This window comes from Lepidochelys olivacea, assembly GCF_965140295.1.
Source record: "Lepidochelys olivacea isolate rLepOli2 genome assembly, chromosome: 1".
NCBI lineage: Eukaryota > Metazoa > Chordata > Testudines > Cheloniidae > Lepidochelys > Lepidochelys olivacea.
Window position 1 is genome coordinate 338,317,363 of NC_140411.1, and position 24,886 is coordinate 338,342,248.

The following is a 24,886-nucleotide window of genomic DNA, read 5'->3' on the forward strand; positions in this document are numbered from 1 at the left end:
CTTCCAACAGCTGGAAAGAAAACCTGGTACAATGTAGCTCTTCCCACCCCCCCACCCCCCAGACTCTGCTACCTCCACTCTCCTCTCCTGTCTCAGTCACCCCTGAGTTGTTTGCCTGCCTGCACAGTTCGCTCCTTACTCTTGGGAGGCACCTTGCATGCATCATTCTGACACCAGCTTCAGTTTTCTCTCTGGGCTTTGCGTGTTCATTGTCTTCCTCCACCCTGTGGAGCCCAGAAATGGGTACCAGCTGACGCTGCAGTTGGATCTGGTCCCCAGTGTAAAATTCTGGTACTGAATCAGCCAAAGGAGTTCTGTTTGAGGGACATTATTCCGGTAGTTACAAACACATGCACGTACATTAACAACTGCCACATCTCTCCGCATGTGACCTCTGGGAGCTAGAAAGCTCCTTTAATAGAATGCACATACAGATTTACTGGATGAAAATGGAGACTTTTTACAACACCTTCCCAACCCCCAACACCCCACCCCCTCTCCCAGAGAGAACACTTCAGCTGAGGTCCTCTGAGTGTTCTGCCCTATTAATTCTGCCGTCTCTGTTTGAATAGATGACAGCCTGAATGTATGACCTCTACTAGGAGCAAAATTTACCCTAATGTTGGGGTGTGCTGTATAAACATCACCATTCACAAGAAATAGAATTACAGCAGGTTGAACCAGAAGCCAACACTTTCAAATCCAGGTTCCTCAAAGTGAAACAAATCCATATTTAGGTGCTAACATAAAAGTTTGCTTGATTTTTCTGAGTAAAGACTTTTATGCATGCTTTGCATTTCTGAAACACAGCCACATTTATTTAGGTGCTTAAAGGTGTAAATTTAGGAGTGTATCTTCAGGTACCCATGTTTGCAGCTTTTGGGCAGTGACCCCTTATTTACACAGGTGTAATCCCATAGACTTTGGTGGGTTTGCACCAGCGTAGATGGGAGGAGAATTTGGTATCTCTGCCCCTTAAAGATCTATGCACTAAGGCAACACAATAAAAACCACTCTGATGTATAAGTGAGGGGTCATTCTGCTTGTGTCTTTTTTGTGCTTGTGTCCTTCACAACTTATCTAACATTTCAATTTTCAAAGGGCTTGGATAAGCTGCTGACAACCCTGGAGAATGAAGTCCTCTGTTTGGGCCTGATCCACGGTTCACTGGAAAGTCTCCCATTGACTCCAGTTGGCTTTGGATCAGGTGCATTTGTAACACTGACAGACACCAGTTGTCAAAGGGCAGGATCGAACCTGGGACCTCTGGAACTAAATTCATGAGTCCCTACTGCATGAGCTAAAAGCCACCTGGCTGTTAGCTAAGGCTGTAGAGCAGACTCATTAATCTCTCTCTTAGTGGTGTCGGAGCCACTAGATGGGACAGAACACCACACCCAGGAGGTGTGTGGGTTACACTTTGTCCACAGGAGTTACAGGAGTCAGCAGCACAGTGCCTCCACTCAGTCTTGGAGGGACCACTTCTAGGCATGACAGCAGAATTTGTACTTGAGTTTCTCTTGCTTAGTGTCTCTGCTCAGACTTTAAATGAGTTGCAGCTGTGACGCAGACATTCAGAAATGGACTGAGATCACCAGTACATTTCAGATAGACTGCTAAGCAAATCTCATGGGAAGGTGCTACTGACCTGGGCTGACTTTTAAGGTGGCGATCTGAAGAGAGAAAGGCTCCATAACCCATTGCCAGACACTTGATTATTCCGAACTATATGCAATAAATAACACATCAAACAGAAATGACACATTAGGTGGTATAATAAAGATTTTGTTATTATGAGGAGTGCCCCTAAAGATCATTTGAAATGACTATTTCCCAGATAACAAAAACAGGACAATGCTATCATGTCTTTTACCTTTGAATCATATTTGTCATTGGGACCAAATACATACATTTCTAAAGATTATGGGCTAGAAACTTGGCTCATGTAAGTCTGCGTAGCTCCCGTCTGTCCCATAAGGCACATAAGAAGACCTTCTCTTTTATCCCAGAAGTGTTAAAATATGGATGAAGTTATGTTTGCCCAATGCACTGTAAATAACCTAATTGTTTCTCATTGTGCTTTCCGTCAAGACATTATTTCATTTGTCTGGCACATCATTAAGCACATAGCCCCATGTCAGTCCACTTCTAAGAGGAGGAGTATTCATGATTCTGGGCCTCTTTAATTTCCGTAACCATTTTATCTGATTAAGTCTTGCACATTATGACAGATGCAAGCAAAAAACCACATTGCCAGTGGGAGGAGTGTGGGACTTCAAGGGCTAACACGTACGCTCCTCTTTACATTTGGGAAGGATTGGTTGCCATGCTGTCACTGACAAGCTCTGAAAGATTCACTACATCTGCTTTTGAGCAGGATCAGTTAGCTTTATCTCTTGTGTATTTTCCACTTTCCACAAGAAACAGGGGTCTAGAGACAGATGCGCCAGATGCAGATATGTGATGTAAAGAGAACCACCTTCTTCAAAGACAATGGAATGTAACAGAACAAGTGAAAACCGTACATCTCCACATGGAGATATAAACGGTGTCTAAGAAGTTTCCACCTCAAGACTGTCGCTAATAAATTAATAGCTTGAGGCTAGAACCTGAGAGGTGTTAAACATTCAATTTCTCCTGAGAGTTTGAGAACAGATCTGTCTTTTTGAGGCTAAAGAGACATTTTGCAACACTGACTGGCAAGAGACTATACTAACATACAGCGTCTCTTCTTAGCTGCCTTGCTCATGTGGTGTAATTTGTTTTCATATACGTACAAGCAAATGGAGGGAAAAGTAGTGGTTGAAATCCTTGGCTTCTCTGCTTTCTCAGAAAAAAAATAATTAAGGACAAACTTCTCCTCTCAGACTCACCCGTGGATCTTGACTTTGCTATTCTCCTATCCCACTTTGTACCTAATTCCCATTGGCATCACAATCCCAGAAGATGAATAACATATGAAGTAACCATGAAAACTACCAAGAGGAAAAGCATCTTCTATCTGAGCCACATGGCACATCACAACTCTGGGATTCTGTAATTCCCAGTGAACTGAATGGAAAAAAAAGTTACACTGAATCAGGCTGTTGGCTCCCAGAAAGGTTTCAAATGAAGTGGGTTGAATAATGGATTTTCCAGTTCTTTGGCAATTTCCAAATAGAACGATTTTATTTTCAGGCTGAAATATTTTGTTTTTTGAATTTTCACTAACTCCCCACCCTCTAATTTTCCTTGGGGGAAATTTTTTTTTCAACTAGTTCTAATTAAAATCACAACCAATCATGTTGTCATGAGGCAAGTGTTACACCCACATTCTCAGCTTTCGGATGGAAGCCAAATAACTGGTTTGGGACTTTAGTGAAGGTAAACAATGGTAGATAGGCATGAAGCCATTGGAGGGGGATTGGGAGGAGTGTGCAATTTGAGGTACATGGGCTAGCTGCAACACTACATTTGATTTGCAGCTACAGTGGCTACCATCACGACATTTCACATTGGGCCAGATCCTCAGCTGGTGTATGTCGACATCGTTCTATTGAAGTCAATGGCGCTAAGCCAAGTTACACCAGCTGAGGTTCATTCACCACTCAGAACTGCGGATCAAATCCAGAGGATGGGAACTCAGGCAAACAGAAACTCGAGAAAATGTTCCCACAAGCCAGAACTGTTCAGTTTTGCACAGCTGTAGTCATTTCCAAGAGCACATGTATCTCCCCAATGTGTCTCTGTCCTTTGCGCACTTCCTGTCTCTGTCCTCAGTTATCTCTATCCCCTCGCTTCTTTCTTTTCTCAGTCTCAATACCTCCTTTCCCTACCTCACTCCCCTTCTCCATTGTGTGTCTCTCCCTACATTGTGCTTACGACACAAATTCAGGGCTTTATTCTCAGTTACACTTGTCACCACTATGGCATCGTAAAGATGCCTTAAAATGCATGAACATGTAAAATGCAAACCCAAAGTATTGGTTTGCAGAGTTTTTCTCCAAACAATACAGAACCAACCACATACCTGTAATTGAGTAGTTAGTATTTTTACAGGTTTCCCCTGTAATTACCTCACCCATCCTCAGGGCTGGCCTTACCATGAGGCGAACGGAGGCGGCTGCCTCGGGTGCCAGACTTTGGGGTGGGGGGGCACCCCACTAGGACCCAGAGTGTAGAAAATTGTGTCTGCTGCTGGTGCGTGTGTATTCTCTCTGCTCTAGATGCACAGAGATGGTGGAGTGCTGTGCTGGAGGAGGGAGGGCACAAGAGACATAACAGGCAGGCAGGAGAAAAGGGGAGAGGGAATAACAAAAAGCAGCAGGAGCTGCAGGGAGAGAGAGGAGGAGAAGCCTCTTATGTATCTCTCTAGCACCCCCAGGAGCCTGGACTTCTCAGGGAGCTTCCTGTTTCCTGCTGCTTCCCTGAACCCACTTGAGGAGAACAGGCAGTCAACTGAAGTAGTAGGAGCCAGTTAGGCCCTTAAGACGCTGATACCTTCCCTCACTCAGGCCCTGCTACCAGCCTGCTTATTTGTCTCCTTCAACTGAGTGTTGAGAGCCACTATAGCTGGCACAAAACAGCAGTCATGAGTGAAAGAAGAAAACGCCGCTCTGGGGAAGCATTCAGAAAAAGAAAGAAATCAAAGGAAGTTTTTCTATCTAAGCAGGAAGGAGCTCTCCTGAGATACATAGACACAAATGTTCATGGTGAGCCTTCCGGCCCCACTGAGGATGTGAGTGGTGAGGAGATGCCTGAGCTTCCAGTTTAGTCAGAGTGCAGGTGACCTGCAGCCACTGCAGCATCCATATCTCCATCTCAAATGGATGTAACCATGCACATTCCTGAAGAAAAGTGTAGATCAGAGAAGAGTGTGGTGGAGGTGCAAGAAACAGCTGCTGCTGAGTTTAGTTCCTTAAGTCTAGATGATCCAGGACTGTGGACCCACTTGAGCAGTAGCCTGAGGGACTTCCTTGTACTGCATGGGCCACAGCAAGTGAAAAACTTCATGTTTCCCAAAGACAGTGAAAATAAGTTTCCATCCAACACATTACTAGCGTGAAATCCCCAATGGTGACAAAGTGGAGAGGCCATGGCTTATGTACTCAAAAACCCAGAATGCTGCATACTGTTTTTGTTGAAAACTCTTCCAGTCTAATATTCCCGCCACATTGGGTTCTATGGGAACAAAGGACTGGAAAAATCTGGCTAGAAATCTGGCATGCCATGAGAAGGCAGCAAATCACCAGAGAGCATTCCATAGGTGAAAAGAGCTTGAGATGAGACTAAGGTTAAAGGCCACCATAGATGATCAGCATCAAGAGAAGATTGCATCAGTCTCTTTACTGGCAAAATGTTCTGAGAAGGCTCATTGCCATTGTGAGAATGCTTGCTACCCAAAACCTAGCACTGCGTGGCACTTCAGATCAGTTGTATGTGCCAAACAATGGAAACTTCCTTAAAATTGTGGAGCTGATGGCCTGAGGTTGATGCTGTACTCCAGGAGCATCTAAGAAGAGTCACCACCCAAGAAATGTACACACACAACTACCTTGGAAAAACAATTCAAAATGAGATCATACAGTTACCAGCAACAAGAGTCAAACAGAAGATTGCGGCAGATCTGAAGTCAGCAAGAGATTACTCTGTTATTCCGGACTGCACACCTGACATCAGCCATGCGGAACAAATGACTTTAATGGTGCGTTTTGTCACAACATCAGAACCTCTTGAAAATGTCCCTGCAATGGTGACTGTCAGAGAGCATTTTCTAGAATTTATTGACATTGATGATACTACAGGAGCTGGTATGACAAATGTGCTTCTTAAAAAGCCGGAAGATACGGGAATTGCGATAGCTGACATGAGAGGTCCTGGCTACGATAATGGTGCCAACATGAGAGGGAAGAACAGAGGAGTGCAGACATGGATCTGAGAGTTAAACCCTCAAGCTTTTTTTGTCCCATGCAGTTCTAATTCATTGAACTTGGTGGTCAGTGATGCAGCATCAGCTTCTAGTGAGGCTGCTGAATTTTTTAATGTAATTCAAAGCATCTATGTATTTTTCTCTGCATCAACTCATCGATGGCAAAATTTGAAGCAACATCTGGGAACATCCTCTCTGACACTGAAACCACTGAGTGCCACATGATGGGAAAGTCAAGTGGGGTCGATAAAGCCTATCAAACACCAGATTGGGAAGATAGATGATGCCATAGTTGCCATTATGGAGGATAATGCTATGACAGGAATTGTTCGTGGGAGAACGGTGGCAGAGGGAAATGGAATCACCGGAAACATACATTACTTCAAATTTCTGTGTGGCTTAGTGTTGTGGCATGACATACTGTTTGAAATAAATGTTGTAAGCAAGAGACTGCAACGTGTTGACCTTGATATATCTGGAGCAATGGAACAACTGGACAAAGCAAAGTCACACCTACAGTCTTACAGGTCAGATGAGGGACTTCAAAATGTTCTGAAGAGTGCACAGAAGTTGGCAGAGGAATTTCACACTGAAGCTATTTTCCCACGCATTCTCAAATACAAGAGTCACCGAAGAAGAAGACATTTTGATTACAAGGTACAGGATAATCCCATAAGAGACCCCAAACAACAATTCAAAGTTGAATTCTTTAACCAGATGCTAGATCGTGCAATATAGTCAGTTGAAGAACGTTTCATATAGCTCAAGGAACACAGCAGTATATTTGGGATGTTGTATGATATTTCAAAACTCCTCACTATACCTGAAGAAGCCCTACAGCAGCAATGCAGGGCACTAGAGACAGTGTTGACACATGATGACATGCGCAATATTGATGCAAGTGATTTAGGTGATGAACTGAAAGCCCTTTCAAGATACATTTCAGCAGGATCAACTCCAAAGGCCGTTCTGGAATATATGTGCACAAATAAGATGACCACCCTCTTTCCAAATGCTTTTGTTGCTCTGCGCGTACTTCTAACACTTCCTGTAACAGTTGCCAGTGGAGAATGCAGCTTCTCCAAGCTGAAGTTAATAAAAACACATCTGTGCTCCACAATGACACAGGAGAGGCTGGTCAGCCTTGCAACCATCTCAACAGAGCATGAGCTAGCCCAGACTGTGGACCTTCAGGAAGCAGTTCAAATCTTTGCAACCAAGAAGGCACGGAAAGCACCACTTTGATTTTTCAAACAGATACAAATGCCAGTGTTTACTATGCAGACAAGAAAAGTTACATTTGCTGTTCAGGCGTCTGAAAGTTAAGTGTTACTTAAAATTTTTGAACAAGGCATTTTAAGTTGTTAGTTCTCCTTTACTGGGGTAGGTAGCAGAGCAGTACCATGAGAGGAGTAGAACAGGAAGAAGGCAGAATTGAGACCTTTCAAAGTTTTGGCCCAAGTGAGGGAGCATGGGGGCGTCATTTGAGCTCCCTGCCTCAGGTGCCAAAATGTTGTGGGCCGGCCCTGCCCATCCTCCTCCTCTTTATGGCTATTAGTTTGTAGAAGCACTGTATTTGCTACCTGCAGAACATTTCCTTAATACATTTCATCTTTCTCAGCTTTTTATGGTGAACGGGTCATTCTGAAGGTGAATCTTAAGTGTGTGCCCTCTCCGAATTTTCCTTTTTTTGTTTGAAAACACCAATTTAAAAATTAAATGTGATTTTTCTGGCTTCCAAGCATTCAAGAAAGCTTTGCACTCCGAGAATGGATTATTTCCTTGTTGGGAGAGGAGTGAGTTGGAATAGGTTTACAGTCTACATTTTACAGACAGGGAACCAAGGCACAGAGAGACTAACTGACTTAATCAAAGTCACATAGGAGGTATATAGCAGAGCAGGAAACTGAAGCCAGGTTTCCCTAGGCTAGGTTCCCTAACCACTGGACCATCCTGTGGTTAGCAGAATACTTTGACATAAATATATGAGTGCACTGTGAGAGTCTGTTTGTAGATTCCAAGACCAGAAGGGACGATTGTGATCATCTAGTCTGACCTCCTGTATAACACAGGCCAGACAATTTCCCCCAAATAATTCCAGTTGAACTAGAGCATATCTTTAAAAAGAAATCCAAACTTGATTGAAAAATTGTCAGGGATGAAGAATCCACCACAATCCTTGTTAAATTGTTCCAAGTGGTTAATTATGCTCGCTATTAAAAATTTATGCCTTATGTCCAGGCTGAATTTGTCTAGCTTCAACTTCCAGCCATTATATCACGTTATGCCTTTGTCTGCTAGAACAAAAAGAGCCAGTTGTCAAATATTTGTTCCCCATGTAGGTACTTATAGACTGTCATTAGATCTTCTGCTTGTTAAGATAAATAGATTGAGCTCCTTAAGTCTATCACTATAAGGCAGTGGTCCCCAAACTTTTTCAATCATGCCCCCCTTACCTGGTCCATGCTCCCTGGGATCCAGGTGGTGGTGGGGGGAGGGGGTTGAGAAGGGCCATGCTCCGGGGGGGGAGGATGACTGGGGCAGGGTGGGGGAGGGGGCACTGTGCTCGGGGCAGGATGGGGGAGCTGCCGGTACCTCTCTCGCCTGAGATGTTTCTGAGTGCTCCATTGCTTCTCCAGACTCCAGCAGCAACTGCTGCTTTTCCCGTCCCCACTCGGTAGCGGAGGCCAGTTGCTGCGGGTAACTGGACATGCAGTGTCCGGTCAGCAGTGCAGACTGGACACTGCCAGGTTCTCTTTCAGACTGAACTTTCTGGTTGAAAATCAGGCACCTTGGCAACCCTAAGCCAGGGCTAAGGGCAGGGGGCCGCGGCTGGGGGCTGGAGCTGGAACGGGGGGCAGAGCAGGGCTCCCTCCCCACCTCCCAGGGGGCTGGCCTGGGCCCACAGCGCCCCCCTGGACGTTCCTCTGTGCCCCCTTAGGTGGGCGTGCCCCACAGTTTGGGGGCCACTGTTTTCTAATCCTTTAATCATTCCTCTGGCTCTTCTCTGAACCCTCTCCAGTGTATCAACATGTTTTTTGATGCTGCTTGCTGACAATCTTGCCCGTCGCAGCAGGTTACAGGAAACCACACATGCTCCCCTTCCTGCTTCAGACATCCATTTGCCAGCATTTGGTGGAGCCCAGCGGCATGTACCTAGCACAGAAACCTCACTGCCCTTCCCTTCGGTGAGGGGAAACATGAGTAATGCAGTGGTGCGGCTTCTGGATGAGGTTGTGTGTGTTGTGAGCCCTTTAGAATAACATTTGTTCTTCCAAACTTCCGTTACACAACCCGAAGCTCTCCCGGGTCCACTGCCAACTCGAGGGTCCAGGTTTGTCAGAAATGTCACTCTTTTAAATAGGCAGCGTGGCTGTAGCCGTGATGGTCCCAGGGTATTAGAGAAACAAGGTGGTTGAGGTAATACCTTTTACTGGACCCACTTTTGCTGGTTGGCTTACAGAGATAGGCCTGAAGAAGAGCTCTGTGTTAGCTCGAAAGCGTGTCTCTCTCACCAGCAGAAAGTGGTCTAATATAAGATATTACCTCACCCACCTTGTCACTCTTTTAAATGAAATTTTTCAAGTTTTTTGTAAGTTTTAAATGACTCAGATGATGGCACTTCCACAGGACACGATCCCAAACATTAGTAGATTTTGCTGAGAGGATTTTTCTTGTTGTTGCTCACCTGCTTAAATTTTACCTTGCTAATTTCATTACATCTAGTCTTGTCTTCAGTGGTTGGGCCTAAGTACCAAAGCATTCTCTGCCTTTAGTATTTATATGGCACCTCATGGGACAAGTGCCGTCTTTACGAGTTGCCAGCGGGTGGTCAACTCCTGCTCCGCCCCAGGCCTTGCCCCCACTCCACCCCTTCCCCCAAGCCGCCACCTCTGCCCCACCTCTTCCCGCCCCCACTCTGCCCTGCCCTGCCTCTTCCTGCCCCTGCTCTGCCCTGCCCCATTCTGCCCCTTCGCCCAAGCACGCCCTGTCCTCGCTCCTCCCCCTTCCCCTCAATGCCTTCTGCAGACCGCTGAACAGCTGATCCGTGGGAGGGAGGAGGCGCTGGGAGAGAGGGGGAGGGGCTGATCAGCAGGGCCACCAGCTGGTGGGAGGCGCTGGGGGGAGGAGGAGGAGATGATGGGGGTGCTGAGGACCAACTACTTTTTTTCGTGGGTGCTCTGGCCCCAGAGCACCCATGGAGTTGGCACCAATGCCTCCCGGTCTCTAATGTAGTCCTCCTGTTCAGTAGGGAAATGCTATTAGCCTCTTTTTACAGGGAACGAGGCACAGAGACACTGAGTGAATTCCCCCAAGTTACAAAGGAAGTCTATGGTAGAGCAGGGACTTGAATCCACATCTGGACTAGGAGTTGGCTAGTGTCTTAACCACTGGACCATCCTTCCTCTCTGCTGCAAAGAGTTTTAATAATACGACTTCCATTCTGTTGAATGTAGCTATGTGTTTATGGATTCCATCTCTCCATCTGTCATTAAGTAAATACCATTTAGTTTATCTAATTACACCACTTATGAATCCACTCATAGCCCATATTGAAAGAATGTTAGGAGTCTTTTTCTCAACTAAATGTTGGAAGATGACCATTGTGATCTGGGTCTTGAAAGATTTTGGCCAAATTGAGAAGCCACACAATTGCAAAAGAAAGAGTTTGAGTGCACATTACTTTACTTGCAGAGAAAAATATTGCATTTTATATTTGACGTTGCTGTCATGTTTAGGTTAACTGAGTTCGTATTTTAATAACCAAAGCTTGAATTAGTTTAGTAATATTGTATTTTTGGTTTTTGACATGAATAAATATACAGAGGCAGTGTATCGAGTGGTTAGCTCATGGGACAGGCAGCCAGGAATCCTGGGTTTTGTTCTTAACTCTGCCATTGACTTACTGTCTGGCTTTTGGCAAGTCATGTAAACGCTATGTTTTTCAATTTCCTGATATGCCATTTGGGGATACTAATGTACTTACCTTTCTGGCAGGGAAGTTATGAGGCTTGATTTTAATGTTAGTAATGTATTTTGAGATCCTTTGATGGAAGATGCTTTAGAAGTGCCTTTATTATCATTATTATTAACTATTCCACATCTTTCTAATTAACAGTTTATTTGCATTTTCTCTCTCTTTTCTGCTCTCTTTTGCGGGACGCAACTTAACAGGAACAGCAAGAAGTAGCGGAGTCACAGAAGGATATAGATTTGCCAGTGTTGGACAGCGAGCCGTTATCAGGTAGAGTGCATTACATGGCACTTGTAGTTTTTCCTGACTGCCATGCACTGTACAAAGCATGGCCTGGCTTTTCTAAATCTGCTTTAGACCGTCCCCTAAGAAGTGCTGATTTTCAGATCAGCACATATGACAAGTATACCTAAAATAGCAAGTTTAAAAATCTGGTTTCAGAGTAGCAGCCGTGTGAGTCTGGATTCGCAAAAAGAAAAGGAGGACTTGTGGCACCTTAGAGACTAACGCATTTATTTGAGCATAAGCTTTCGTGAGCTACAGCTCACTTCATCGGATGCATACCGTGGAAACTGCAGAAGACATTATATACACAGAGACCATGAAACAATACCCCCTCCCACCCCACTGTCCTGCTGGTAATAGCTTATCTAAAGTGATCATCAAGTTGGGCCATTTCCAGCACAAATCCAGGTTTTCTCACCCTCCACCCCCCCCCCAAACTCACTCTCCTGCTGGTAATAGCGCATCCAAAGTGACCACTCTCTTTAAAATGTGTATGATAATCAAGGTGGGCCATTTCCAGCACAAATCCAGGTTTTCTCACCCCCCCACCCCCCTCCAAAAACCACACACACAAACTCACTCTCCTGCTGGTAATAGCTTATCCAAAGTGAGTTTGTGTGTGTGTGTGTGGGGGGGTGGTGGTGGTGAGAAAACCTGGATTTGTGCTGGAAATGGCCCACCTTGATTATCATGCACATTGTAGGGAGAGGTTTCAGAGTAACAGTCGTGTTAGTCTGTATTCGCAAAAAGAAAAGGAGTACTTGTGGCACCTTAGAGACTAACCAATTTATTAGAGCATGAGCTTTCGTGAGCTACAGCTCACTTCCTCAGATGCATATCGTGGAACCTGCAGCAGGCTTTATATATACACAGAGAATATGAAACAATACCTCCTCCCACCCCACTGTCCTGCTGGTAATAGCTTATCTAAAGTGATCATCAGGTGGGCCATTTCCAGCACAAATCCAGGTTTTCTCACCCTCCACCCCCCCACACAAATTCACTCTCCTGCTGGTGATAGCCCATCCAAAGTGACAACTGATGATCAATTTAGATAAGCTATTACCAGCAGGACAGTGGGGTGGGAGTAGGTATTGTTTCATATTCTCTGTGTATATATAAAGCCTGCTGCAGGTTCCACGATATGCATCTGAGGAAGTGAGCTGTAGCTCACGAAAGCTTATGCTCTAATAAATTGGTTAGTCTCTAAGGTGCCACAAGTACTCCTTTTCTTATTGTAGGGAGAGTGGTCACTTTGGATAAGCTATTACCAGCAGGAGAGTGAGTTTCTGTGTGTGGTTTTTGGAGGGGGGTGGGGGGGTTAGAAAACCTGGATTTGTGCTGGAAATGGCCCACCTTGATTATCATACACATTTTAAAGAGAGTGGTCACTTTGGATGGGCTATTACCAGCAGGAGAGTGAGTTGGGGGGGGGGGGGCGGAGGGTGAGAAAACCTGGATTTGTGCTGGAAATGGCCCAACTTGATGATCACTTTAGATAAGCTATTACCAGCAGGAGAGTGGGGTGGGAGGAGGTATTGTTTCATGGTCTCTGTGTATATAATGTCTTCTGCAGTTTCCACGGTATGCATCCGATGAAGTGAGCTGTAGCTCACGAAAGCTCATGCTCAAATAAATTGGTTAGTCTCTAAGGTGCCACAAGTACTCCTTTTCTTTTTTCTAAAAATCTGAGAACAGGTCTAACTCACCTGTCAGTTCCACCCCAAGTAACTGCATTGGAATTACTCCAGATTTACTCTGATATGAGCAAAAATTGCCCCAAAATTTCCAGGGGGTTTTCCCTGGCTGGTCAAAAAAATCCCATTCACCAAACTTTTTTCATGATGACAACTAGTTTTCATATTGGTTACATTTGAGTCATGTTTAACATATGGGCTAAAGATTTTCTTAACTCCCGTGGTTTACTAGATATACCACATGAATAACAGACCATTTTATTGCTGTTCAGCTGCCACGAGTAAGAAAGGTCCTCTTTTATACAATCTGACCTCTCTGAGGCTCATTACTGAACCTTTAGGGCTTGTCCAGGGCCCTGGCATCTCTTCAACAGCGTTAACATGGTGGTAGTGTGAGTGCAACAAGAATATATAGTTCCCTTTCCCCGTGTATGCAATAAAAAGTATTTTGGATGAATCCATTTTGAAATACAGTAGCCCTGGATATGTCCCAGTGATGTGGGGTAAACATTCTCCTCCCACCAACCTGTAAAGAACTTTGGATACCAGGAACATATGCTTATAGAGGAAGTGAATGGGGAATCTATTCATCTTCCATGTAACCCAAAACTCCTTCTTACAGCTATAGCCAAGGAGAGAGGCAACACTGTGGGGTAGACAAGTTTCTATTAAGGACCCTTCACTGGAAATATTAAACCTTTTGTTTTTGAATTCTATATCTGCAGTGTTGGTGTAGATGTAAGTGTGTGTGTGTTTATATTACACCCCCCCCCATACCCATACCCACACCCACACACCCCTTTACCCTGCACTGAAGTAGGAGCCATCATTGTGCATTCCCTACCTATGTTATTATAAGTTAAATTCTATGGCCAATGATATACAGGAGGTCAGATGAGATGATCTAATGATCCTTTTTGGCCTTGGAATCTATGAATCTATAAATACATTCCAGTGTTAAATTGACTAATGATTGAACTTATCTTACGACAACTTGGAAGTCCCCTATCTTTAACATGCATTGAGGTAGGATCTCTCATCATGTATTCCCTATATATAATAACATATGTAGGGAGTACGTATTTTATAAAATACTATATATATATACATATACATATAAATATACATATAAAATATGTAGCAAATACACGAGGGGTATGTGTATTTTTTTAAACTTTCCCTTTATTTTTGTAGTAGATTACATTTAACACATTGCTCTGTATTTGCTTTTTTTTTTGTCTGCTGCTTTTTTTTGTTGTTGTCTCTGCTTTTGTCTCATTTGCATACTTCCAGTTCCAAATGAGGTGTGTGGTTGACTGATCAATTCATAACTCTGGTGTTCGTAACACTGAGGTTCTACTGTAGCAGTTTTCTTGCTAAGACGAAACAAACACGTTTCAATAGTATGCTCTCTCTCCCGCTCCCGCCTCCTATTGTGGTTTGGTGTAAGTGTAGTTAAAATGTACGTATTCTTAGCGGGTCTGTGGTTATGTGTGCAATCAGGGCTGGATTTTGACACAGGCCCACCCAGTGATCCAAGACAAAAACTAAGTGATCCAAGACAAAAAAAAAAAAAGGCCCCTTGAAAGCCTGTCCATGTATCCATTTTGAATCAATCCAATTTTCTGGGCAACTGTATTACTTGCCTCATAACAACCAGTAATGAAACCTTAGTGAGCTCTAAATTTAACCACAGAGGCTTAGTAAGGGCCACAAAAAGGGGCAATGTCATATTAATAAACCTAAAATTGTTTGACAGAGAGGAGAAATTACTGTGGTACTCATAGGCGCCGACTTCTGCTGGCGCCGGTGGGTGCTCGACCCCCCCTCCGCCCACGGCCCCACCCGACACCACCCCTGTCCTGCCCCCTCCCACCTCTGCCCCGCCCCCATTTCAACCCCTTCCCCAAAGTCCCCACCCCAACTCCGCCCCCTCCCTGCCCCTATTCCAACCCCTTCCCCAAATCCCCACCCCAGCCCCACTTCCTCCCCTGAGCACGCCACATTCCTGCTCCTCCCCCTTCCCTCCCAAAGCTTGTTATGCCACAAAACAGCTGTTTTGCGGCGGCAAGCGCTGGGAAGTAGGCGGAGAAGTGGGGCGTGGCACGCTCAGGGGCAGAGGTGGAGGTGAGATGGGGCGGGTAGGGGAGCTTGGCTGCCGGTGGGTGCAGAACACCCACTAATTTTTCCCCATGGGTGCTCCAGCCCCTGGAGCACCCACTGAGTTGGCGCCTATGTTACTGGTTGGGGCATCATGTAAAACTTCAAGGTATTTTATATTTAGGGGCAGTGGTAGTGGCCCCTGTATTAAGGTTGCCTATCACTTCAGTATAGGACAGACAGGCAAAAGCTGTTGTAAGCAGTGATTTGCCCTGGTGGAGCAGTGGGAAAAACAGTATGTGACCTGTAATTAAAGACTATCATAAATGCCCATACACAAGGGTGTCAAATTAAGGCTGCCCATGCAACCTTAAATTTGGCATTTCCTGTCTTCCAAATGGCTGACATTACAGCCTTAGTAACACCCCTTTAACATAGTTAATACCATATCTATGCCATGTGTCAGAAGAAGCTATGTAGTGAAATGGCAACAGAATTAAGCACTTGGTCCACACGATCAGTTTTACAAACAAGTCTGATTGCACCAATTTGTCTGTCAGTGTCAGTTTCATGAACCCTCTTCACTGTGTAAGACAGACAAACAAGGGGCTTGACTCTTCTTTTCATTTTCCAATAGTCAAATCAATAAGCAGTCATTCTCAGGGTAATACAGAGTGTCTGCTTCAGTGTGTTGGGATTGCCATAAGGTTTCACAGGCATTTGGCGTTAATGCCCCTTCCAAGAGTTATCCTTTGGTTTGCAATTTATCAGTGTTCCGTTGAAGAAAGAATCTGAACAAGGATTGTGAATAAAGGAGGTGGTTTGGAAAATGGTGGGTACGTTCCATGTACAACTTTGAATGAAACAGAAAACATGTCATTATTTTTTTCAAAATTGTTCACAGAAATGTGATTTTTTTGATGGAAAACCCACACTTTTTATTTTGGTTTTCAAAACTGATTTTTTTTTCTTTCAGTTTTTGATTTAAAACTTGGAAACTTTCAAAATAAAAGCAAATTTTCCATGTTTTTTTGGTTTTGTTTTGAAAAAAGGCCATTTTTCATCAAAATCTTTTGAACAAGACTTTTTGACCATCTCTGGTTAAGACTGTTTAGATGTAGGCTGGGATGGGAGACAGAGTGTAAAATCCAGAACCTATTGATGTCAATGGGAATTTTGCTTCAATGGGGCTAGGACAGATTTGTCTTTTCCTTTTCTTCCCCTGTTGTTTAACAATGTGGACACTATTTAGATCAGTGGTTCCCAGACTATTTAGACCAGTTGTACCACTCCTAATACCTAACACTTTTGTGACTGGTATTCTAGGCTTGTCTTCCTTATCTTAATGGTAAGCCTCTGTACCAGGACTCTGACATGCTGAGGCTGTGTACCTCTTAGCATGAGTTATGGAGTATTGCAAGCATAGTGCATCAGAGTGCTCACAGCTGACTGGGAGGGGATGGGCACTGGCTGCTGTGACCAAGGACTTGTCTACCCAAACATTTAGTTCGCAGCAAGCTGGGATGTGAATCTACCCCACACTAGCCTGCTGCTGCTTCTAACTGTCCATGTGGACCCTGCTCACTCACACTACCAGTTCATTAATGCACTTTGATCTAGTTCCATTTTAGAGTGTCCTCACAGGGAATTAGTGTGGCATAGCTAGTGCACTTTAAATTCACACCCTACTGCACCCTAACTTCCCTGTATAGACAAGTCATCTGGTGGTTAGTATACTAGACAAGGAGACCTTGATTCTATTCCTGTCTCTACCGCTGACTCACTGTATGGCCTTGGGCAAGACTTAGCCTCTCTTTATCTCAGTATCTTTCAAATGGGATACCTATGGGAAAAGTGTGAGGCTTTATTAATTGATCTTGGAAACATAGAATCACAGAATATCAGGGTTGGAAGGGACCTCAGGAGGTCATCTAGTCCAACCCCCTGCTCAAAGCAGGACTAATCCCCAATTCTTGCCCCAGATCCCTAAATGGCCCCCTCAAGGATTGAACTCACAACTCTGGGTTTAGCAGGCTAATGCTCAAACCACTGAGCTATCCCTCCCTCCGTGTGATGTGAGCTCTTCAGAAAAATGCAAAGCAGGGTTATTCTGACCACCTGACGGAAGGGCGTTTCCAGGCTTATAAAAGGGAAATGCCTGGATGTATTCTTCAGATTGCATCCATTATTTGAAAATGCTTTTAAGAGGAATGAAGCATACAGTCAGACCTGCTAATGCTTCCTGGAACCCAGTCTAATCTACAGCCCCACCCATGCTGTAGTTCTGGAATATCTGTTTTAGACACTTCAAAGACTGAACGCTTTTACCACAGTTTTAGTCACTTCAAGCCACTCAGGTATATTTTGGTTTCTTTAGACCCTCTCCAGCTTATGTTGTTGAGATGTTTCTGCCATACCCAGCTGTGAAGAAATCAGACTACTCGAGGAAATGGACTCTTGAGCGTAATTTGACTATTCTGGTGCAGTAACGTGCAGTACACATAAGAAAAGTGCAGTTTGTTGTCTGAAGGCCCAGGTTCTGAGCAGCATCTCTCAGGAGGCTCAAGGGGGAGGGATAGCTCAGTGGTTTGAGCATTGGCCTGCTAAACCCAGAGTTGTGAGTTCAATCCTTGAGGGGGCCATTTGGGACAAAAATTGGGGATTGGTCCTGCTTTGAGCAGGGAGTTGGACTGGATGACCTCCTGAGGTCCCTTCCAACCCTGATATTCTGTGATTCTATAAACACATAATGAAACAAAACATATATAAGATACAACCCTGGGAGCAGGAAGGAAGGTAGAGGTGGCTTTGCATTGCCCTTCCATCCCCAAATTCTGGGACGGTATGGAGGCTGGTGTGGCCTATAGCATAAGCAAGAGAAGCTCCAGAGGCTGTTCTAATTTACAGCTACTGCCCCGAGCTGCCCATAGACTATTCCACAGCTCAGAATAGCTGGAATATTGAGGAGTCTGACCGCTTTCCCTCCCAGCCTCCCTGTCCCCAGCTCACCCCTGCATTGGGGGCTATGAGGAGGGGACCCCTTTGTGCTGGAAGAATTCCCACCTGGGAGATCTAGCTGCTTTCCAGCCCTTGGTGCCACACGAGTGGCATAAAGGGCTGGAGTGAAGCTGAGAATCTGGACCAAAGCGTTCAAGATGGTCTGTGCTGCAACACCAGTTCAGGGTTAAATCCTCCAAAGCGCCAGTGGGATGAGAGCATTAAGCACAAAGGGCCTGATCCAACTCCCACAGAAGTCAGTGGATTTCTTTCAACCAGGGAGAGTTGGACTGAGCCCTGTGTTTGGGCCAGGATGGGGTATAGACGCTATCCTGAGGTTGGCAGAGTATGGCTCATGCAGGTGTGGGCCCTCATTGCAGAGACTGCCAGGGCCTCAGCAAGTTGTGGTGAGGACGGGGGGCAGGAAATAGTGCTGGACTTCCAGCAAGGGCAGTTTAGGTTGTACATTAGGAAAAACTTCCTAACTGTCTGAGTGGTTAAGCACTGGAATAAATTGCCTTGGGAGGTTGTGAAATCTCCATCATTGTAGATTTTTAAGAGCAGGTTGGACAAACACCTGTCAGGGATGGTCTAGATAATAGTTAGTCCTGCCATGAGTGCAGGGGACTGGACTAGATGATCTCTCAAGGTCCCTTCCAGTCCTATGATTCTATGACTCAGCTGGGACTAATTGTTCTGTTAGTGAGATCATAAGTGCAGGGAGAGAGGTGGTGTGTTGCTTGCTACTTTGAGTGGGGTTGTAGCTAAAAATCGGATTGACACTGTGAGGAACGCTGTGACTGGGAGAAGTTCATTGTCTTCATATGCTATACTCAGGCTGTAGGAAACTCATTTGTCTTAAATTGTTGAGATAGACTCAGACCTTTAGGATTGTTTCTCCTTCCCCTGATCTTGTGTCACTTGACTTGTCAATGCTACAGTCTCTCTCTGTCTTTCTCTGTATTCTTAAATTCTTATGGAACACCTGAGGTACGGAATAGTGCTAATAGGCTCTGGTATAAGCCCAGTGCAGTGCAGACAACACAGTCTGCAACTACATAAGAACATAAGAATGACCATACTGGGTGAGACCAAAAGTCCATCTAGCCCAGTATCCTGTCTTCTGACAGTAGCCAATGCCTGGTGCCCCAGAGGAAATGAACAGAGCAGATAATCATCAAGTGATCCATCCCCTGTTGCCCACTCCCAGCCTCTGGCAAACAGAGGCTAGGGACACCATCCCTGCCCATCTTGGCTAATAGCCATTGATGAACCTATCCTCCATGAATATTTATCTAGTTGTTTTTTTAATCCTGTTATAGTCTTGGCCTTCACCACTTTGCCATCTTTACCCTGACTTGAGCAGTCCAGTATTTCTCTTCCTTATGTAGAGGTCAGCAGTGATGCCAAGCTGCATGGGGTGCATGGTGCCAGAAGAACAAATAATTCCAAGGACAAAGCTAAAATCATCCAACCCACCTGTACGAAACTTGAAAGCAGATCACAAGAACTGAAAAACCAATGGAGTAAGCCAATGTTATTTTCTCTGTGCTAAAGAAAATTCATCGGATGGTTGCCTTGCTGAGATGGTGTGGTTATGCATTACATCAAGAGCAAACCATTCATTACCTGCATAAACCACTCACTGGCTCAGATTGCAGAACACACAAATTTGAAAAAAAGACAGTCCTCAGACTTATTGCAGGTAATTTGCAAAGAGAAAATGGGTCCAAATTCATTGAATAAATTGATCACTGAGAATAGCTTGCTGAGTTCTAGTACCTACCTATTTTGCAGCATGCATTTATTACTTATCACAGTAGCATCAACCAAGATTTGGGCCCATGGTGCTATACAAAATCACAGTACGGGACAGTCCCTGCCCTGAGGAGCTTACAGTCTAAGCAGACAAACAGTGGACGAGAAACAGAAGCATGGAGAGGTGTAGTGACTTAACCAAGGTCACACAGCACATCAGTAGTAGAGCCAAGACTAGAATTCAGTCCTCATGATTCCCATTCCAGTGGCCTAGCCACCAAGCTGCTTCTAATGTTAAAGTAAATGTTTACATACCACCTTGTGAAGTATAAAGTTCTACATACCATATGTGCAAAATACTATTATTATTGAAAAAAGAAAAGGATGACTTGTGGCATCTTAGAGACTAACAAATTTATTTGAGCATAAGCTTTCGTGAGCTACAGCTCACTTCATCAGATGCATTCAGTGGAAAATACAGTGGAGAGATTTATATACATAGAGAACATGAAACAATGGGTGTTACCATACACACTGTAACAAGAGTGATCACTTAAGGTGAGCTATTACCAGCAGGAGACCGAGGGGGAAAAAACCTTTTGTAGTGATAATCAAGATGGGCCATTTCCAGCAGTTTCCAGCTAGCATGGGTATAATCTAATAGCTGCAATTACTCCTTACGTTGCATTGTAGATGTACCCAAATTTGTCTGTTGCAAGAATGGATGAGGATCCAGCTGAAGAACAACGGTTGGAATTGGGGAAAAATTCATCCCTGGAGGAGGTCCTCTACAAAGTGCAACATGTATAAAACTGCTTCTTCCTTTCTGCTTTTCACGAAGCCTTGGTTATAGAGTATTGTATGCTCCTTGTGAATGCCCAGGGGTGAAGGGATTATATGCCTTAAAGACTGACCAGTGTAGTGTTATTGTTGTAAGATCCATCCTTTGGGAAAAGGGAAAAAGGATGGAAAGCTAGACTTGTGGTAAAAGCATGAGACTGTGACCCTACATCTATCTTTGCTACGAAATATATGTGTAACTTAGGGTAAGGGCTCATGTCTATTTTTAATGACATGTAAAAATGGAAATACAGAAAATCAGAGGAAGTATGTATTGCCAGTGTAAAAAGAGCCAGCTAGGGTCATGTGTTTTCTTTTTAAAGGGAACTTGACAAGGTTTATATTCCCATTAACAAAATGGGTTTTTCTTTTTGTTGACACTGAACTTTAACCTGCTGCTGTGCTTTGCGTAAGAGAGCACAAGGAGCCTTGAGGAAATTCCTCCATCCATTTGTTTGTGATGAAAACAAAACTATTTTAGAAAACATTTTTTTACAGAAGCATCTACCACACTCCTTGCACACTGAGTGCTATTAAACCATTATATGGAACTTATCTGACATACAGTTGCTATATAACATTTTTATTTCAAGGTTCTGAGAACATTTTCTTTTCTTTTGCCTGCAGTAGGGCTATCCCAGTGTCTGTCCATCCCAAGAGCTAGAGCTCTTACAATAGCTCTTCCAAACGTGAACAGACAGAGAAAGTGGTTTCCTTAGCAACGGAACTATATAGAAGCACTCACAACCTAACAGCTCCTCCTCACTTGGGGTCTCTTTCCATTGTAGTTATTTGCTGTCCTGGAGAAAGTGGCAAGCATGAATCTATTGGCTTGGCCAGAAGCAAACTGCGTTGTGATGATGTCTGTTTTTGGATAGTGGGTGGGGGGCAAAGCTCCAAAGCTTTAGCATTTCCCTTCAGTTTGAAGGCTAAGCATCAAGAAGTTGGGGACTCTTATTGGTGCCTCATAGAGCTGCCAAACTGGGCTGCAAACCTTGAGAGATTTGTTATTTCCTACTTCTGGTCAGGCTAAAAATCGCACAGGGATGACCTCTATCACGGCATCTTGTCCCTTTTGCTCCCAGTGCTGGCATACAAACTGAAGGGAAGAGCCACGTGAAAAACAAAGGGTCAAAATGTGCTAACCAACACTTTTCTCATCTCTGTAAAGGGAACAGGATCATTCTGACAGTACAGCCTGGTTATTATTTTATCCATAGGGGTATCTAATTTTAGTCCATGAATCTTTCCCCGCCTCTGACTCCCATTTTGTAAAATGGCCTCGCTGTCATTCTTTCCTTTTAGGGACAAATTCTCTACTGGCATAACTCCACTGGCTTTAGCGGTGCTATGCCAACAAAGACCATGGCCCAATAAATGGAAATACTAATACCCATGAGACTGATCAGCAAAACTTCTGATACATTTAAACTTCTTTTAAACCTGCAAAGTTGCTTACGAAAAGGCAAATTCAAATACAGTAATCAGATTTAAGCATGAACTTCAGGTAGCTTCCGAACTTTAGCAAAGACCTTTGTTCATCGGACCAACCATACAGAAAGCCTCTCCTGGAAGATGGCCATATTCACTAGCAGTGATGCTCACTAGAGGTGACTGGGAATTTTTTTGACAAAACTTTTTTTGTTGGAAAATGCTGATTTGATAAAACTGAAACTTTTGTGGAAATGTATCAGTTTCGACAAAACTTGTGCCACAAAAGGTGTCTCAGATCTGGGATGGAATTTCTAGTCAGAGAGAGAAAAACCATGAAAGATCTTGATTTGTCCTAACGCAGAACAGGAACATTTTTCTAAATATCAAAAATGTTCACAGGAAGGGAAAACTATTTCCCACTCAGCTCTAATGCTCATTGCCACGGATCATAGAGCATGCCATGCTTTGGACCTCTGCAGCCTCTCCAGTGATAGTCCCTGGGTCTCTACATCACTCACGGGACAGTCCCATGATGCTGCCACTCTTAGACTGGGTCCCTCAGCTTCAGCACCCCTATTTCTTAATGTGACTACTTTAGCCGGGCCAATTTGGCTTGGCTACCTGCAGGAGCTTTGTAACCAGAGATTGTCTGTAGCGACACCATACAGAATTTTCAAAACAAAGTATTATTTATTAGTCAACCATACCACAGTACTCAGAGAAATGGTTAAAATAACAAAGAATTAAATAACCCATTAATCTTACCTAAACCTCATTCTTTTCTTCCAAATTTTGGGTCAGTTCCACTCAGTCCAGATGCCCTGCTCCTGGTCTGGCCTTGCAGCATTCTCTGTGTCTCTGTGTCAGAGATTCTCCTCTAGTTTCTGTCACGTGCTCTTTCCCCTCCCTCTCTAGCTGGGGTCTTTAACAGTTTAGTGTGCTTTTGAGCCTGTGCTGAGGCCTGGGAAAAATAAACTCACTATTTTATCTGGAATGAGGCAGGGTGGGTATTTTCCAGTTAATAGCCCCCCCACTGTTCCCTTGAGGACTGTAGGTGTTCTTTCTGGAGGTACCTCACATCTGTCATTGTTTCATGATCTCCTAACAGTCTTCTTTGATTTAACTCCATGTGACCAGGCAGAATATCAAGGAGGTAAACTGAGGCACACTCCTACATCCCCTGTTTCATTTGGAGGTGTCAGTTTCCTAGAATGGACAGTGAAGTCTACAACCACCTGGAAAAGTCTCGTTTGAGGATTTTAAAAGATTAAATAAGGGTTGTGGAAGGGATATAAATGATCACGCTTCAGGGCACAAGCCAACATCTAACTACATGGGTGTAGGAAGAAACTTTCCTTGTGGGTAGAGTATTCCAGAACTGGCTACTACACAGGGTTTTGCACCATCTTATGATGGCCAAAGTTGGAGATGGGATACTGAATTATAATTTGGGTCTGGCAATTCCTCAGCATAGTGTGTATGTATGTGGACTATATGACCTCTTGAGATTCTCTCCAGCCCAAGGTTTCTGTAATTCCTTTGATACTTTCATGGTCCATATACCATAAGCCCTCCAGCTGAACTTTTCATTAAGAGCCCAGTTCACAGCTGGTGCAAATCAACATAGCTCTATCGACTGTAATGGTGATACATTAATTTATAGCTGTTGAGGATCTGGCCTTATCAGCCTCTAAACATATGCTCAGGAAGCAGGATAGCTATGTCCTACAAGACTAAAATGTGTAGCTAGTCACTAAGAGAGGAAAGGTGGTTTATTGGATAGGGCACTGCGCTAGAAGTTAGAAGAAAGAGGCTCTGTTCCCAGCTGCATTGCTGTGTTACCTTGTGCAAGTCACTTCATCTCTCTTGTTGTGTTTCCCTTTCTGCTAAGGCTATTTGGACTTTAAGCTCTTCAAGGCAGGGAGTGGTTCTCATGATGTGCGTGTACAGTGCCTAGCACAATGAGGCTTCAGTCTTGGTTGGCGCTTTCAGGTGCTACTGTAATACAAATAAAATAATAATAATAATGAGCTCTGTGCAGGTAGGCAGAGGACAGTACAGTGTATGTTACTGATGTCAGCATAAAGGGCACTGTCTCCAAGGGTTTCAAATACTGCTTTCCAAGAGCAAAGTTGTCACTGTTTATATTATTCAGTGTTTGCTTTATTTCTGAAACTTGAACTGTAAACAGAACAACAGATGTCTTCTCCGAGGGAGGGAGAAGGGAGGAAGACTGAATTTCCTGCAGATGGGAAAGGCAGACAGGTGGTGGCATCTTTGTAGAGAGATTTGTTTTGCCAACTGTAATGAAGCAAGATACTCCTCAACCACCCACCGCTAAGTAAGTCTGCTATTTGTCATTTCAGACAGGAGATTAAAACCCAAAGCTCTTCCGGAGCCATAAGCCCTGTACAGTGGCTCCTTTACTGCCAAAAAAATTAGCAGTAGAGTAGCTCATCCTTCCATTTATCTTCTTATATTCTTCACAAAGGGCATCTTCGTAGGAGGGGATACGCTTTCTCATATTAAGTCTCTGAGGTAAGAGGAGCCAGTAGGAAACGATGAGGGGTTTAAAAGGAATAATGAAAAACTAGTAAGAAGCAGAGACCAATGAAACAGAAATGATAGGATTGGATAAGACATGAGGAGTGCTGAGACAGCTAAATGTACATACTATCTGAGTTGTTGCTATACAAACTATCTACATCAGATCTAAGTGCTAAGGACTCCATTGTGCATGGTACATATTCGCTGCAGTCTAGTACAACAGAAGGGTGTACAAGCCAAATGTGAGTGAGTGGTGTAGTGACCTGGCACAGGGGGTTACAGTGCTACTCACAATTTGGCCCAAGTGCCTCTCTGCCATGAATGTTTTTGGACCGGGGCAGGGAG